General features: G+C 36.1%; 1 long non-coding RNA gene across 2 annotated transcripts in view; it reads right to left on the bottom strand.

Annotated features, from left to right (window-relative positions):
* Positions 1-18,446, bottom strand: part of LOC139706872 (uncharacterized) — a 103,186-nt gene that overhangs the window by 75,924 nt on the left and 8,816 nt on the right. The gene's annotated exons all lie outside the window — the stretch shown is intronic.

Below are 18,446 nucleotides of genomic sequence, written 5' to 3' on the forward strand. Positions count from 1 at the left end.
TTGAACTTCAAACTTCTATTTTGTACCTCCTCTCAGTCCATTTTCTGTTGGTATAATAGAATATCTGAGACTGGGTGATTTATAAAGAATAGAGGTTGTTTTGGTTCATAGTTCTGGAGGCTGGGAAATCCAAGGGCTTACCAGTGGTCAGTGTCTAGCCAGGGTATCAGAATGGCAGCATGTGAAAGGGAAAATAAGCACATATGAAAGAGACAAAGTACAAGGAACATCCTTCCTTTATAATGACATACTCTTCTGAAAACAAATGCATTTTTAAGAGAAAGTCATTAATCCCGTCTAATGATCTAATCCCAGGTGTTGTCTCCTAACTGCCTCAATGGCAATCAAATTCAACATGGTTTTGGAAGGAACAAACCATATTAAAACTATGGCTCTAAAACTATCAGGATTCAGGCTCACTCATACTTGGAAAATCAGAGAAAGCTAAAGAAAGGAGGATAAATAGCACTTCAGAACCCTGGAAAACTCTGAATGGAAGCTCCAGGTGCATATGAAGAGGGAATGTGTGGTACGGGTAGAAGAAGATTGTTTGAAAGTCTTTATCATGGTGGTTAGATCCTCAAATCTTATTTCTGATGCAGCTTAGCCAAATAACTATGGAAGAATCCTGTAGGTTTATTCTCTTAAGAGGCTGGGTCAAACATTCTAGGCTTGATACATCAGGCACAACCAAAAACAAAGAGGGGTAAGAAGTCTGCATACTGAATAATGAGTATGAGCTTCCCCACCCCTTGAGACCCTTTTCCTGATGAGGCTTCAGTCTTCAGAAAGATGGCAGCTGGGTTTATAAAGCCTTATGCAAAAAGATTTCTCCTGATGGGGAAACTGATCAGTCTAAGAAAAGAGATCTTCAAATAAAGACATTTGTAGGCTCTTCCTCCCCCTATAAAAGGACTGTGTTGCTGCTGTGAAGCTTAACAGCCAATATGCTCAGCCCATACACAGTGAGTACTTAAGTTTCTTACTCTTATATATGAATAGATAAACATTTGTGAAAAGTCTCTAGTGTGAAAAACAAACAAGCAAGAATTCAAAGGCAGGTAACAATGTAGGAAATAAAAGAAAACTTCAAAAGTAATAATTAATATCCTTAGAGAAAATACTGCATACATTAAACAAGAACAGAATGTCATTTGAAAAAAAAAAAAAAAAAACAGAGTTGGGAGTAGAGGGACACTCAGAGAACCAGAAAGAGTTTTTAGAAAATACAAACATGATCACAGAAAATTCAATAGAAAAAAAATAAAGACAAAAATAAGATAATTGCCTAGAAAAAGAAAAAGGAAAGATAAGAAACTAGAAGATCAGTTTAGTGATCAAATAACTAAATCAGGAGTTCTGGAAAAAGTGAGCAGAGAAAATGGAGAAGGAATTACCAAAATAAAAATCTACATGATAATTCCTCAAAACTAAAGAAAATGCATTCTCATTTTGAAAGGGCCCATTATGTTGAGATTCAGTCTTCACAGTGGATTTAAAAAGACATCCTATTATAAAGTTCATCTTCATTAAATTTAAGAAAAAGATCCCCAAACTTTGTAGAGAGGAAGAAGAAAAAATGCTTCAAGTTTCATAGGAGGTATTAATGTCAAACTACTGAAAAACAACATGAAAAGCTAGAAGACAATGAAGAATTCGAAGAAAAAAATATTTCCAACCTACATGTGTGATATACATAAAAGACATTTTCAGACATACTAAGTCTTAAAAATTTTTACTTTCCATGAATTTTTTCTGAGGAAGCTATTTCAGGATGAGCTGCACAAAACCCAGTGACTAAACCAAGAGGAAAATATGAGATCTTGGACCACAGGAGATCCAATAAAAGAGGGATGGAAAAAAGAATTCCCAAAATAATGAGAAATCTCAGACAGTTGAAATCTCAGGTAGCTGGCCTTGAAAGCAAACAGTCCAAACCAGAGCTGGCCATGAAAGGAAGGTCACCACCCTGACATCCAAGAGAGATGTCTGTGAGAAAAGAAAACTGATAGATTTATAATGCTGTCAGAGGGCTTGAGGAGAAATTAGTGCTTACTGCATGGAAATTTCATAGACTTAATAATGTGAACACTGAAAAATAGATTTAACCCAAATTGTGATATAATGGGAGGATAAGGAGACATATAGGACATGTGTTGTAGAGGATGGTATAAGAAAACTAAATCTTAACCTCCATACTAAGAAATCAAGAAATAATATCAAATACAGGAAAGTGAAGGGAGTAAAAATATAAACACTGGAAGAAACAACTAAAGATCTAACAATAATTGGCTACGTGGAGCACAACTCAGAGATGGGGAGTGGTGGGCAAAGGGACTGCCATTTTGTTTTGTTGTTTAAAGTATTCAACTTTTGGGCTGGGGATGTGGCTCAAGTGGTAGCGCGCTTGCCTGGCATGCGTGCAGCCCGGGTTCGATCCTCAGCACCACATACAAACAAAGATGTTGTGTCCACCGAAAACTAAAAAAAAAATAAATAAATACTAAAAAAATTCTAAAATAAATAAATAAATAAAGTATTCAACTTTTTAACTATGCACCTGTATGTTTGATTTTTAAAGACTAAAGCCAAAAAATAGTTGGTGGAAAGGAGACAAGAGTGAAGACAAAATGAGGGTAGAAAATACTAAGATGAAGTCAGAAGTAATATTAGGTCCAGTGCACATCATTGCTAAAGATAGGCTAAAAATAGGGTTCTGAGCAACCAGCACAAAGTGGTAATATAATCATTTCTACAGTTTCACAATGTCCAAGAGATAAAACAAACCATTTACTCAGGAGATATATATCTACTTCTGGTACTGAAATGAGAGATAATTTCCCATCTGTACACCCAAAGAGGACAGACACCATGTGACACAGTGAACCATATCCTCATTCAACATGCAATAATAAGTTTCATGGATCTGTATTTTTTTTAATCATGTCTCTGAATGTAGGTAGATGGCAAAATGCCAACAGAGAGTCCAGTAAAAGGACTATGAGGAGATCAACATCTGTTCACTTAAGGGGCAATAAAGCATAGTGGTTAGGTGGCTGGCCTGGGTTCCAAGTCTCTCTCAAGCAAGTCACTCTGTACTGTATACTCAGTTTTCTCATCTATAAAATGGGCCTAAACTTTACCATTTTATAGGAGTTTGTGAAGATTAAATGAGTTTACATATGTGAAGCACATAGAATAACATCTGGTACATATAAGCACTTAAAAATAAAAAAGAAAGAGATCCATTATTCAAATCACATGTGGTGGCCCACACATATTTTCTCAGTATTGAGGAGGATGAGGCAAGAGGATCATTCAAGCCCCAAAATTTAAGACAAGCCAGAATAACCTAAACAAAACAAAACAAAAAGATAAAAGATATTATTCATCCATGTATTTTTTAAAATGAACCTTATATGTTAAGACTACAATAAAGAAAACTGTGTGGTATTGGTGGAAGAATAGACAAGTAGACTATTGAAATAGAATAGAGAAATAGATCTATACAGGAATGGCCAATTATTTTCAACAATGGTGCAAAACAATTCAATGAGGGAAAAATAGTCTCTCAAGTAATTGTGCTAGAACACTGAAACGTCCATATGCAAAGAAATTATCTTCAACCTAAACTTCATCATACCTTATACAAAGATTAACTCAAAGTGTATAATAAGTGTATTAACTCAAAGTGTATAATAAGCTTAGCTGGATGTGGTAGCACATGACTGTAATCCCAGCACCCTGGGAGGCTGAGGCAGAAGGATCTCTAGTTCAAAGCCAGCCTCAGCAAAAGCAAGGCACAAAACAACTCAATGAGACCCTGTCTCTAAGTGAAATACAAAATATGGCTGGGGATGTGGCTTAGTGGTCAAGTGCCGCTGAGTTCAATCCTCACATCCCCCTCACAAAAAAAGTGCATGATAGATTTAGATATAATACGTCAAATTATACAATTTTTAGGTGAAAACAAAGGAGAAAATATTTTGCAACTAGGGATAGGTAAACAGTTCTAAGGTATGACACCCAAAGATGACCCATGAGAGAAAAATCAATAAATTTGATTTTTTAGAGCTTAAAAATTTTTGCTCTGCTTGTTAAAAATATTAAAAGACAAGATAAACTGGGAGACAGTATCTGCAAATCAAAAAGCATCACAGAAAATCCTGTAAACAAAACATCTGTCAAAGGACCATAAAGAACTAAATAAGATCAGTAAAAGAACAATCCAAATCATCAGAAAAACAACAACAACAAACGATCCAATTAGGAAATGAACAAAAGACATGAAGAAACACTTCTGCAAAGAGAATTAAATAAGGAAACAAATAGGTTCAACATCATTAGCTATTAGGAAAATGCAAATTAAAACCACTATGAGATAACACCATCCTATTAGAATAGCTAAAATAGTGGCTGGTGGAGAAAACTAACTCTCTCATATATTGCTAAAGGTAATATAAAATGATATAACCCTCTGCATAACATTTTGGCAATTACTTAAAAAAAAAAAAAAACTAAACCTACACTTCACATATGACCCAGTTAGAAATGCAAATAAAAAACACATTGAAATTTTATCTCACTCCAGTCAGAATGGCAATTATCAAGAATACAAATAAGTGTTGGAAAAAATGTGAAGAAAAGGAACACTCATCCATTGTAGGTGGGACTGCAAATTAGTGCAACCACTCTGGAAAACAGTATGGAGATTACTCAAAAAAACTAGGAATGAAACCACCATATGACCCAGCTATCCCACTCCCCAGCATATATCCAAAAGATTTAAAATCAGCATACTATATGGATGCAGCCACATCAATGTTTTCAGCAGCACAATTCATAATAGTCAAGCTATGGAAGCAACCTAGGTGCCCTTCAACAGATGAATGGATAAACAAAATGTGATATATATGTATATATATATATATGCATGTGATGAAACCGCATAGAACTACATTCACATATACACAAAAACACAAACACACGTAAGTGCATGTAAAAATGATGAAATCTGGGGGCTGGGGATGTAGCTCACTGGTAAAGGACTTGCTTAATATGTCAGGCATGGGTTTGATTCCCAGCACTGAAAATATGAATGAGGTGCTATCTGAGTAAAGTATGTAGTTTACATCAGTATCAATTTCCTGAATTTGACACAGTAGCCTCAAAAAACAAAATACCTAGGAATAAATCTAACCAAGGAGGTAAAAGATGTCTACAATGAAAACTATAGTACATTGAAGAAAGAAATTGAACAAGACCTCAGAAAACAGAAAGACTTCCCATTTTCATGGATAGGCAGAATTATTATTATTAAAATGGTCATACTACCAAAAAGTAATAAACAGATTCAATGCAATTCCCATCAAAATACCAATGACATTCTTCACAGAACCAGAAAAAAAAAAGTCCTAAAATTTGTTTAGAAGAATAAAAGGCCCAGAATACCCAAAGTAATTCTATTCCAGAATACTCCCAGGAATGGTTGACTGAGGCTCTTGTGATGCTTGGGACTTGGGGGTCTAGGATCTAGGATCTAGGATCTAGGCTCCCTAGATACTCCATGCAGTGATTCCCCTCTGAGATCTTGCTATGTCCATGCTCTGACATGTCACCTCTCCAATATCAGAAAAGAGAAGCCACTTAATTTTTCTAAGATCCTTTTTCTCCCGCTCCTCCAGGGCATCCAGCATCATCTTATCAGTTTAGCTTTTCCAGATGTGGGAAAGGACACCAAAATTCCCATGGTAAGGAATTATAAAGTCTCACTAACTTAGGAAATATGAAGAGAAACATATAGGGAGCACAAAATTAAAATTAGATCAAATTAGAAAAGCCACCTTATTAATTTGCAATGAACGTATCAGCGACATGTTACATCCACATGGCTTGTCCTTTCTTCCCTCTTTAAAATATAAATTCAAAATCCTAAATAGAATGTTGCTTGGTGAGCATGGAATCAGAACTAGAGGCATAAGAAAAATTCAACATTTAAAGGAGCCAAGTTATCATAGCCTGATATATTAATCCCACAGTGGAATTCTTGGAAACACTGGAAATTCATTGGCTGAAATCCCTTGAATCCACTTTCACTTTGAGAATGTCCTTACCAGTGAAGCTGCAATATTCAGGGACCTTTAGCTAGTACTCTCTCTCTCCCTTGAGGGCACTTGGATGAATATTACCATCATTTGTCCTAGAGACTATTTATTTTCTATGCTTCCACAACTGAACATCCTTCCCATCAAATAACAGACGAGTTCTGCTGGCCTAGAACTCATACCTCTTCAGAATGCTTTTGTTAGCTCTGTTTCCATCAGTTTCCTGGGGACTTTAAATAAGAAGTCTCAAAGATCCCTATAATTTCTTTGTTCTCAAGTTAGCTTTCATATATATCTACCACATAATAATTGTGTTAGTCAGCTTTGATCACTAAATACCTGACAAGAACAATTGAGAGGAGTTAAAGTTTATTTGGAGCTTATAGTTTCAGAGGTCTCAGTTCAGGTCAGCCAACTTCATTACTCTGGGCCTGAGGTGAGGCAGAACATCATGGCAGAAGGGTGTGGTGGAGAAAAGTTATTCCTCTTGGTGGCCAGGAAGCAGAGAGTGTGTATGGGGGGTGGGGTGTAACCAGAGGGATATATAATCCCCAAGGGCACTGCATTTCCAGTGACCTACCTCCTCTAACCATGACCCATTTGACTAGAATTACCACTCAATCCATCCAAACTAGGATGGACTGATTAGGTTACAGCTTTTACAACCTAATAATTTCATCTCAACATTCCCACATTAACACAGGAGTTTGGGTGGGGGCATCTCATATCCAAACTACAACAATGGTTCATACAAAACAACTTATATTAGAAGATTTTCAATCTGGGCTTCTAAATACCAGAAGCATACAAACAAAAAAACTTTAATAATTTTAAATAATTATATATTTTTAAAACTACACCATGTGATCACATAATGACAGTAGAATATGCTAGATGTAAATGATTCAACAGTAATGTCACTGAAGTCAGATTCTTAAGTGTTGAGTGGCATCACTGAAAATTATTTGGACTATTTTATGCAAATCTATCAACAACCTAGTATAAGTTAAGTCAATTATTTGTAATGACAAATATTTTAATAAAACATTCCAATTTTTACAAAATGTTTAAATACAACCTCTGTGGCAATCCCTTACTTATATAGCTATGTGTATGTTGAGAATTATTGTCCTATATTTTAGTTTATAGAAGAATAAGAAATGTAATTAAAATAATAATAAATTATAAGGCTTCTCTTCCCATAAAAAGCATGACAATTTTATCATTCTGGTAAGCAAGAATAAAACTAAGACTTAGTCCACATCCTCAAACTATTAGTTACCTTATATTCTCTAAGTATCTTTTCACTTGCTTTACTTCTCTTTTCAATCATTTCTTTTTTCTTTTCTAATTTTCTAAAATGGCATAATCAGGGGACCCATAATTTACTCATGAGATTGCCGCAGTCTGGCTGGGCACAATTCAGGAGCCACTTGTCAAAAGAAATGAACTTTATTTTTAGAACCACACACGCCAAACAAAACAGCTCCTCAGGAAAAACCCTCAGAGCCCAACTGCCACCATCGGCTTCCCACAAGCCTCTCCCTCCCCCACTCCTCCTGCTCTTGAGGCCCATTGGCTGGGTCGCGTGGGCGGAGCCAAAAAAAGTCCCCCAATGAGCAGCTCCCTAGTCTGAAAGGGCGGGGAAACAGCCCAATGAGCATCACCGCAGAGGAGCCAATCAGCTAGATGTTGCTGGGGCCGCTGTGAGCCAATCATCAGCTGGCAGTCTGAAAGTTTGCTGGGGCCCCTTCTGCTGTGGCTCTCAACATGAGATCATCCCAATCTTAATCAATTCATTATATCCAATGAAGCCAGAAAAACCACCAGCCTATTGACCTGATGAGTGATTTTGTAATAGTTTCATGTATGAAGGTAAATGAGATTTCTGTAGCATGTTAGGGCTTCTGAAGTAATTCCATTACAGTTGTAGGATTCCAAGGAAAGCATATAAGAAAATGAACTTTTCCTTGGAATGGAACCACCATTTGACCCAGCTATCCCACTCCTCGGTTTATACCCAAAGAACTTAAAATCACCATACTATAATAATGCAGCCACATCGATGTTTATAGCAGTTCAATTCACAATAGCTAAACTGTGGAACCAACCTAGATGTTCTTCAATAGATAATGAGCATATGCACAACGTAAATTACTCAGCATTAAAAGAGAATAAAATTATGGCATTTGCAGGTAAATGGATGGAGTTGAGAATATCATGCTAGGTAAAGTAAGACAATTTCCCCAAAACAAAATGTTCTCTCTGATAAGTGGATACTGATCCATAATGGAGGGGTGGGGCATGGGGAAAATGAAGGAACTGTGATTCAGCAAAGGGGAGGGAGTGGTGGGAAGAGGGCATGAGGGCAGGAAAGATAGTGGAATAACATGGACATCATTACCCTAGGTACATGTATGTCTGCATATATGGTACAACACTACATCATGTACAACCAGAGAAAAGAAAAGTTGTGCTGTGATTGTGTATAATTAATTAAAATGCATTCTGCTGTCATATATACCAAATAATTAGAATAAATAAATAATTTTTTTAAAAAAATTACCCTTAATGATAGATCAGCATATACTTGCCTTTCTAGGAAGAAAAAAAATGAACTTTTTAAAGCTCATTTCAACTGGTTTGGGGGTAAAAGAGCATAATATTTTTATCAAGTTGTGCCATTTTATTTTCATTTGATTGCTTAACTATTTATGAAACACATGAATGTTTATTAAATACATAAATATATTTACTTTGAGCTGTTTGCCTCTAACTCATATATAATAACCCTTTTATTTATGTAAACTTGAAATAATAATAAGCTAGTTTTATTCAGTTCTGTCCTTTGAGATAGAGTTGTAGACATAGCCCCAAAAGGCAGTCATACGGTCTCCACTGCATCTCAGCATGATTATAAATAATGACTATGCTCAGAATCTGTTCCAATGACCATTTCACCCAAGACACATTTTGTTAAATACAGGACACAAGGCTTAGGAGAAGACAAGGCTGAGAAGAGTTAACATGCTTTGATTTGCCAAAATAAAAAAGATCCAGGCCTACATATTACCTGTTGACTCTATCCTCTTGCAGTCTGAGAATCAGGACAGAATCTGTTTATATTCTCATGGCCCCAGCCAGAACTATGGCCTTGAACATACTCTGTGACCCTCATTTGACCAGGAGGATCCAAAAGGTACAAGGAGAGCTGCCTACTATTGCCATGTAAGATGAAGGAGCAAAAATGTCTCTTTAGATCTAGTATACATCAATAGAAACAGCAAAATCAGATCACTAATGATAATGGGGCCCACTTCAAGGGACCAGAGTGAGACATGGAAGGCTTGCAACCCACTTACCAAAATTCTTACAGTTCCCATTTCAACTACCAATGAAACAATAATAAATATTGAGCAAAGAAAATTAATACATACATGATAGATTTTATTAAGTTAAACATAAAAAGTTGTGCAGACCCTAGGCAGTAAGTTTCATATTAAAATTCATAACAGCCCATAGGCATATCTCATCAAAAGTAACATCTTTTTCACTAATGACTCTATTATGATTCTGAACAAAAAAACAAGTAATAATAGGTAGCAAATATCAAGCTTTTTAAAAAAATATTTTTAGTTGTAGATGGACACAATATCTTTATTTTAGTTATTTATTTATATGTGGTGCTAAGGATAGAACTCAGTGCCTTACTCATGCTAGGCAAACATTCTACCATGAGCCCAGGCCTCAAGCTTGTTTTTTCAATCAGTATTTTTCATTTAGCAACATAGCAGATTTAGGACTCATTGGGACTTTCCATGAGGTGTTCAGAAAGTAATATCATTTTTTTTCTGTACTAAATTTAGTTTACCATTTTATAACAAGTATCTTCAAGGGTAATTTTTTATTTTATCTTTTGTTCAGTATAGACTTGGTGTGAAAGAAATTAGGTCAAAATGAAATTATACAGACAAGAAAATATATTTCTTTTTCTTAGTTTTTAAAACTTGTTTATGTTAAGAGAATTTTAAAAATTTATTTGTTATTTATACTGTGAATTCATTTATGTTTTTGTTACATGTCTGTTCATATGATGTATCTATTTAATATGTATACCTAGTAAGGTACCAAAAGTCAGTCCTTCAAGAAAATTATGTTCTAATTTATTGCTTTGGCCATTTTCCATGCTGTAATTATTCTTAGCATGGCCAATTTTAATCTATCAATATGATGCTACTGAATGTTGATCTGGGAATAGATGTCCACATTTGACTCTTGTGTGCCACTACAAGCATGCGTCAGTACACCACTGTATCATGTGGCATGCTCTGATAAGCTACTCTCTAAATCAAAGGAATTGAATTTCCACATAATACAAAATAAGTATTTGAGTTTGGTTTCCTCACCCCTTCTCCAACTGATTCAATCTGCACTGGAAGCTTTTCTGCTTTGCCAAGCATTCAAAGGCAAATTGTAGAAAATATTCCATCTGAGGAAACTTCCAAAATCCACCTAAAGCTCTAAACAACAATTATTTCTCTAAATTAATGCCTTCTGCTGATAGGAAAAACACATTTAGTGGTGATGTTGTATATTGGCTGGGTTTTAGTCAGCTTTTTCATTGCTATAACAAAAAGACCTGGCAAGAACAATTTTAAGGAGGAAAAGTTTATTTTGGGACTCAGTTTCAGAGGTCTCAGTCCATAGATGGCTGACTCCATTCCTCAGGTCCCAAAATGAAGCAGAATATCATGGCATAAGAGTGTGACAAAGGAAATTGGCTCAGGGCATTGCATCAAGAAGCACAGAGAGAGAGGGAGAACTCTCCTCACCACTTGACAAAATATAAACTCCCAAAGCACAACCTCAATGACCCACCTCTTCCAGCCACACCCTTTCTGCTTTCAGTAACCACTGGTTAATCTCTATCAGGGAATTCATTTACTGATCAGGTTAAACTTTTTATAACCCAATCATTTAATCTTTTAACTTTATTTGCATTGTCTCAACATGAGCTTTTGGAGGACATCTCACCTCTAAACTATAACAGATTGTATGGATGTTGCTGTGGAAACAGGGTACCTGGAAGAAGAAAGGGAGAGTCCTAGTCACAAATCCTCTTTTCTTTGGAAATTCCCACCCAAACAATTCCCCTTGTCCTCTCTTTTTAGAATTGACTGATTCTAGCAATGTTTTTGTTTGTTTGTTTGTTTGTTATTCTTAAATTTTATTTTTATTTTTTTTTAATTTTTTTATTATTAGTTGTTCAAAACATTACAAAGCTCTTGACATATCATATTTCATACATTTGATTCAAGTGGGTTATGAACTCCCATTTTTACCCCGTATACAGATTGCAGAATCACATCGGTTACACATCCACATTTTTACATACTGCCATACTAGTGTCTGTTGTTTTGTTTTTGATATGGGGTCTCACAATGTTGTCCAGGCTGGCCTCAAATTCCTGGGCTCAAATGATCTTCCTGCCTTGGTCTTCCAAGTGGCTGGGATTACAGTCATGCACCACTATGCCTGGCTCAGTCTAGCAGTTTAAGAAAAATTCATTCCCTTCCACCTAATCTTCTTTATTAAAAGAGGGGGGGGTGGCTGGGGATGTGGCTCAAGCGGTAGCACGCTCGCTTGGCAGGCGTGCGGCCCAGGGTTCGATCCTCAGCACCACATACAAACAAAGAACAAAGATGTTGTGTCCGCCGAAAACTAAAAAATAAATATTAAAATTCTCTCTCTCTCTCTCTCTCTCTCTCTCTCTCTCTCTCTCTCTCTCTCTCTCTTTCTCTCTCTAAAAAAAAAAAAAAAAAAAAAGAGGGGTGGGGAAGGTAAAAAAGCACTGGTCTAAAAGTCAAGAAGCCTGAACTCTCTACTGAGGTTTTTTAAACCTAGAATTCATGCATCCTCCAGGGGTCAAGGAATTCAGGATGTTATGGAAATTGGAAGAAAAACAAAATCACATAATTGTTTTCACTGACATCTTATTTAAACTCAGCATTTAATTCAGATCTTTCCCAGCTTCTACTCTATCTTTCCCCTCCTCTCACCTGTAGCCTTAGATTGACACATAGTTCTTTAATTATTAATGTAGACAAGAAACCACAGTATTATTAGCAGTTCAACAGAAAATCACATTTTCTTATTGCTTCTACATTTGTTTCAGATATCTCAAAATATAATGTATTCTAATTACTATGTCAAAATTATGGTAGTTAACATATGCACTGCTACATCTTAAAATTTAATGTGGGGCTGGGGTCGTGGCTCAGTGGTAGAGCGTTCATCTAGCATGTGCGAGGTCCTGGGTTTATCCTGAGCACCACATTAAAAATAAATAAATAAAGGTATTGTGTCCAACTACAACTAAAAAATAAATATTAAAAAAAATAACATGTTAATAGAGAAACACAATTTCCACAAAATTTGTTTCATAATATTCTAATAGTCACTTAACAACTGAGCCATATCCCCATCCCTTTTTATTTGGAGAAAGGGTCTTGCTAAATTGCTTAGGGCCTCACTAAGCTGCTGAGACTGGTCTCAAACTTGCAATCCTCCTGGTTCAGTCTTCCCAAGTCACTGGGATTACAGATGTGTGCCACCATCAGTTTTTTTTTTTTTTTTAAACTTCTTTTTTTTAGTTATAGATGGACACAACACCTCTATTTTATTTATTTATTTTTATGTGATGCTGAGTATCAGACCCAGGGCCTCACACGTGCTAGGTAAGTGCTATACCACTGAACCACAACCCCAGTCCACCTAGGTATTTTTTTTAAACATATTTATTGAGATGATTAATTTGAATTTCACCCAAAGTGTACAAGTCAATGGCCTTAATATATCCTCAGAATTATACAACCTTCACTATAATCTAAGTTTAGAACATTTTTATCACCACAGAAAGAAACCTGTATCCCATTCGCCAAACTTCTCATTCACTTTTCCTTCACCCTCCAGTCCTTTAGAACTTCAGTTCTTTTTATTGCCAAGTAATATTCCCTTGTAAAGTTGTACCATTTTTTGTTTGTATATATTGATGGAAATTTAGGTTGTTTCCACATTTAGCTATTATAATGCTGTCACAAACATTCGCATGCAAGTTTTTGTGTGCATGTATGCTCTCTCTTGGGTTTACACTCAGTGGAATTGAAGGATCATATGGTAACTCTGTTTAAGCCTTTGAGGAACTGCCAGACTTTCAAAAGTGGTTGCCCCATTTTACATTACCACCAACAGTGTTTAAAGTTTCAATTTCTCAACATCTTTTCTCTCTCTTTTTTTTTTTCACAGCCATCTTAGTAAGTATGAAGTGGTATCTCATATTGGTTTTGGCTTGCATTTCTCTAATGGCTAATGATGTTTTTAGTGTTTTTTCATGTGCTTATTGGTCATTTATGTCTTTTTTGGAGAAATAGCTATTCAAATCCTTTGGTTTTTTTTTTCATAATAAGGGTTGAACACAAGTACTGGTGCACAGTAGGCGGATGCTCTACCACCAATCTACATCCATAGACCTTTTATTTTTTTTTTTTTAGACAGGGTCTTGTTAAATTGCCCAGGCTGGCCTGAAACTTACAATTCTACAACCTCAGCCTCCTGGGTATTTGGGATTACAAGCATGTGCCACCCATCCACACCTTCACCCATTCTTTAATTGTGTTGTCTTATTATTCAGCTGTAAGAGTTCTTCACATATTCTGAAAACAAATTTGTTATCAGGTATATGTTTGCAAATGTTTTCTTTCTGTGGACTGCCTTTCCACTTTCCTGATGTTATTAACTTGCAGCATAAGTTTTTGAGGTAGTACAATTTATTTTTCTTTTATTGCTTGGGCTTTTGATATCATGTCTAAGAAATTTTTGCCTAGGTGATGGCTGTACAATTCTGTGAATACACTAAAAATTATTGAATAGTGCACAATAAACAGGTGAATTGTATACTATGATTTCATCTTTATAAAGTTGGGAGATTTTTTTAAGTCAAAATGCAAAATAGAGAGAAATCCAGATCTTAATGTCATTGCTTGACCTTCTCTGTACATGAGCCAATAATTCCTTATTATTTTAAAAAATATCAGTTTCTAAAATTAGATACTGGTGCTGACTGCAGAACTCTGTAAATATTACTAAGAACAACTGAATTGTATATACTTCAAGTGGATTAATTTTAAGCTATCTTTAATAAGGCAAAAGAAACTATTGCCCAATCCACAATCATAAGATTCACTCCTTCGTTTTATTCTAAGAATTGCATAGTTTTAGCTCTTACACTTAGGTCTAAGATGCATTTGATTTTTGTATGTGGTTTTAGAAAGGGGTCCATCTTCATGTGCTTTAGTTTATGCTCTTAAAAATCATTATTCTGAGAGGGAATACATAGGCTTCTCTAGTCTACCAAGGCAATCCACAGCAGAGAAAAACTGAAGAATTCTTGCTGTAGAACTTGGACTACACCATTATTTCTCTGTACTCACCTTCCTCCTATAAAATAAAGGGGATTGAGTTGGGAAGCCCCTTCTAGCCCTGTAGTGACATTTACTGGGCAGATACAGTGGGTGGAGAGCAATGACTCTTTAGAAAACACCTCAAGTCTGTGACTCCAGTTGCATGTAAGTTATTTTTCCCTCCCAACGGAAGCCACTGTCTGGAGATCACAGAAGGACTCAAACAGAACTTTGAGAAATGTGTCAGGGGTAGAGGTGACACAATAGGGGAAGGAAATATTTTTCTTGAAAAAGGAATATATTTTCTCTTGAAAAGCAGTCATTTGCCTTCAACACGTTCCCAACAAACTGGAAAGTTTATTTTGTTGGTACAGCCTAATGCCAGATCTTAGAAGGTAAATAAGAATAGGCAAAATGAATGGATAACAGATTCTCCCATATGAGGAAGAGGATTGTTTGTATAAAGCTAGCAGAAATGATGCTGAGCATGAAACTGAGTCATTATCACTAAAGTCATCAAAGGGGAACAAAAATAAGGAAAATACAATCAAATCCTTATTTTTGCAACTGTAAAAGTACTTCAATTTTAAAATTGTTACTCTGCATTATTTTCTTTTTTAAAGAAAATGTCACGGAAGTTTTTAAAAACAGATTGGTTAGGTCTTTTTCAAAATTTATGAAATGACCAATAGATAAATAATTTGCATTTTTAGAAGATTTAGCACCAAGTTTTATAAGCCATTTGATCATTGTCTATTGCACTGCAATTCTTCCTAGGATCTATTTCTACAAAGTAGAATAATGATGATGATAATATGTATGTTTGGAAAATATATGTTTACAAAAGTTCCATTAAATATGGAGTTTTTAAAAGACCATGGGATATTTCCAGAAAAGATAGCATGGTCTCCTGAGGTTTATGAACTAGCTACTCTAATGCATAGACCATGCTCACTTCTCCATTTGCTCACAAATTTTCCAAGCCATGTGTTGACATCCTTTTAAATTAATAGTCCATCCTTTTTATGAGTGGAGATGGGGAGGCAGATCCAAAGAGAACCCAAAGTCAAAAGAGTCCCACTTTTCTCTCCCTTGCGCTTATTTCTCAAGTTTTTCCCTGTTCCAAGAGGTACCAACACTGTGGGGAAGAAGAGGAGCAAGGGCAGTGAAGAAGCAGAGTCACAGCTTATGAGCCCTGCCAATTAGTTAAAGGTCAGCTCGGAAGGAACTGTCAGTGAAAGGACAAGGAAGCTGAACAGCTCGCAAGCCAGCTGAGCTGGCTGGCAGCCAATCTCTATCTCCTTATTGGGCCAGAGAGGAGCTCTCCACAGTTCTGTGTATCCCTGTACCAGTGCAAAAACATTTTGTAGAAACAAGGTCATTTTACCTTTTTAGGTGAAAAAACTGAGCCAGGTTTCAGCAAGGGGTTGAGGGACAGAGGACAGAAAGGACCAAACTGGTACGTGTTTTGTCAGAAACTTAACTAGTTTATTTGGAATGACTGAAACTAAATAAAATCTTATTAATATAGGAGCTGAGTTGTGAAATCTGGTCAAAGGGTTGTATGCAAGGATGCCATATATATTATTGTCTCATGGTGATGGAGAAAGTTGAGAAAAAAACAGTTGTTGTTGTTGTTTTTAATTTGGTATCAGGGATTGAGCCAAAGTGTTCAACTACTGAGCCACATCCCCAGCCCTTTTTAAAATTTTTATTTTATTTTATTTATTTATTTATTTTTTGGAGACAAGGTCTCACTAGGATGCTTACAGCCTTGCTAAGTTGCTGAGACTGGCTTTGAACCTGTGATTCTCCTGCTTCAGCTTTCCGAGGGAGGAAACTTGTTATATACTAAGTTGTAACTCTTCTCATACCAGCATTTTTTTTTTTCTTTTACACAATAACAAGGGAATGATGTATACTGTTTTGACACCCTTCCTCACAATGGGGGGAAAAAAAGTAAATTTCTTTTCACAGAAATAAAGTGTACTTAAAAAAAAAGAAAAATATCAGTAAACCAATATTGGATGACTTATTCTAAAACAGTTTTCCTCTTTAACTGGGCTTTTCTTCAGATTTTCTAAGAGGAAAAGTTGACGTCTAACTCCAAGTATTAGTTCCTTTTTTGCTTTCATAAATTTTTTTATCACATGTTCTTTCTGGTGGGAATAGTATTTTATTGTTCTGTGAAAATCTAATAGCAATCCATCAGGTATCAGTTATTAGTTAGAAAGTATGTGTCAAACTGAAAAACATTTACATCCAGAAATGACACACGTTTTTGTTCTTTTTGCATATGAGTGATCTCAGCTTGTTTTCTGGAAATGTGCATTGAACCATTAAGTGATATCATATCTCTCCTGAGAACATAATCTTTCCTAAATGCCTGTCTAGTTCACTGTTTTTCACAGAGGAAAGAATCCTGAGGACCGGGTCCAGCTGGGAGGAATGCTACCCCAAGTGGCCTGAAATACAATGTCTGGATGCACAGTCCCAATTTTCATAGCTGCAAGAAGACAAGGTCACAGCACAGAAGGCAATTCTGTGCACTTGTGAATGAGGGGAAAGCAGGGAAACACGTAGGGAGGCTGAAAACAAGGGAGTGAAGAGCTGATCAGAGCTGGGTGGGTGGAGAGGGTCAAGGGAAACGCGTCAGTCCTGAAGCCACAAATGAAACCCCTGCCAGAGTGCCCCTTTAATGTTGGCCATTGAGAGAGGTTCAGCTGCTTAGCCTAGATGCCCGTCGATGATTCCAGGCTAAATGGTACAGGTCCATACATAGATCAGATCTTTATTTTTATTTTTTATATGTATTTTCTTTTTTTTCTTTATCTTAGTGCTATATATATTTTTTATCCTTTAATTCTTCCTTCAATGGGTCTTGTTTTTAAGCCCTTCCTCACAGCTTTAGCTTCCTTTGGATTTTTCTTTCTTTTTCTCTTGTTCTTTAAGATCTCTCTAAAAGCTAGTACTTCATAGGGTTTTCTCTCTTTTGTTCACATAGTCTATAAAGCAGGACTTTATCTTAGCCTGGATTTTTCAGGTCTCTAATCAACTCTCTAGGACGTAAAACAGCTTGGCAACAGGAATAATAATAATAATTAAAAATAACAGCGAGCACAGAAAAGTAAGAGAGAAAGTGACATGAAGTCAAGTTTTCAATTGGAAATTACCTATTCTGCTCAACTAAAATGCACCCTTGGAAATCAATTACTAACATCTGTCTAGGAGGAGGAAAAAAAAGCCATAAGAAAATTGTGCCTTCAAGTGTTAAGTTGATTTTTGTGGATTACCTTCTGTTGAAATTCCCACATAAAAACAAACTTTGAAAATAAAACTAAAAACAATGGCTGCCACTAATACGATTTCCTAGGGTACCTTTTACACAGAGCAGATTTGTTTTCTTATCACAACTGCTTCAGAGCAGTTCGCACTTGAATACACGTATGGCTATTTTATATCTGCCATTATGCATTTTTGTTTGCTTAACCTAAGTCTTGTCAATGAGTTATTTTAAAAAAATACTTTTTGAAATTACCTACACCCCAAACAGCAGAAATGCTCTGTGTATACAAATGCTCTGGAAAGGCAAAGCCAGGTATTGGGTGTAGGCACAGGACAAACCGCATGGTCTGCCTTGGCAGCCCTGTCCTCACCTGCAAGCTGCCCACACACACTCTCTTCCAAAAGGTGCTTCTCTCTGATGCCAACTGGCTGAGCTACTGAAAGGAAGTCTACAGTGGGTGGGGGAGGTGACATGGATAAATATTTTATAAACTTAACTTCAAGCTTAAAACTTGATTTACCCTTTCAACCAAATTCACATTAGAAGTTACGCCTCTTAAAAAATCTAGGACATTCAAGAGTTAAAGGGGTATGGAAA

Source organism: Marmota flaviventris, chromosome 9 (genome assembly GCF_047511675.1).
Source record: "Marmota flaviventris isolate mMarFla1 chromosome 9, mMarFla1.hap1, whole genome shotgun sequence".
In the NCBI taxonomy this organism is placed as follows: Eukaryota; Metazoa; Chordata; class Mammalia; order Rodentia; family Sciuridae; genus Marmota; species Marmota flaviventris.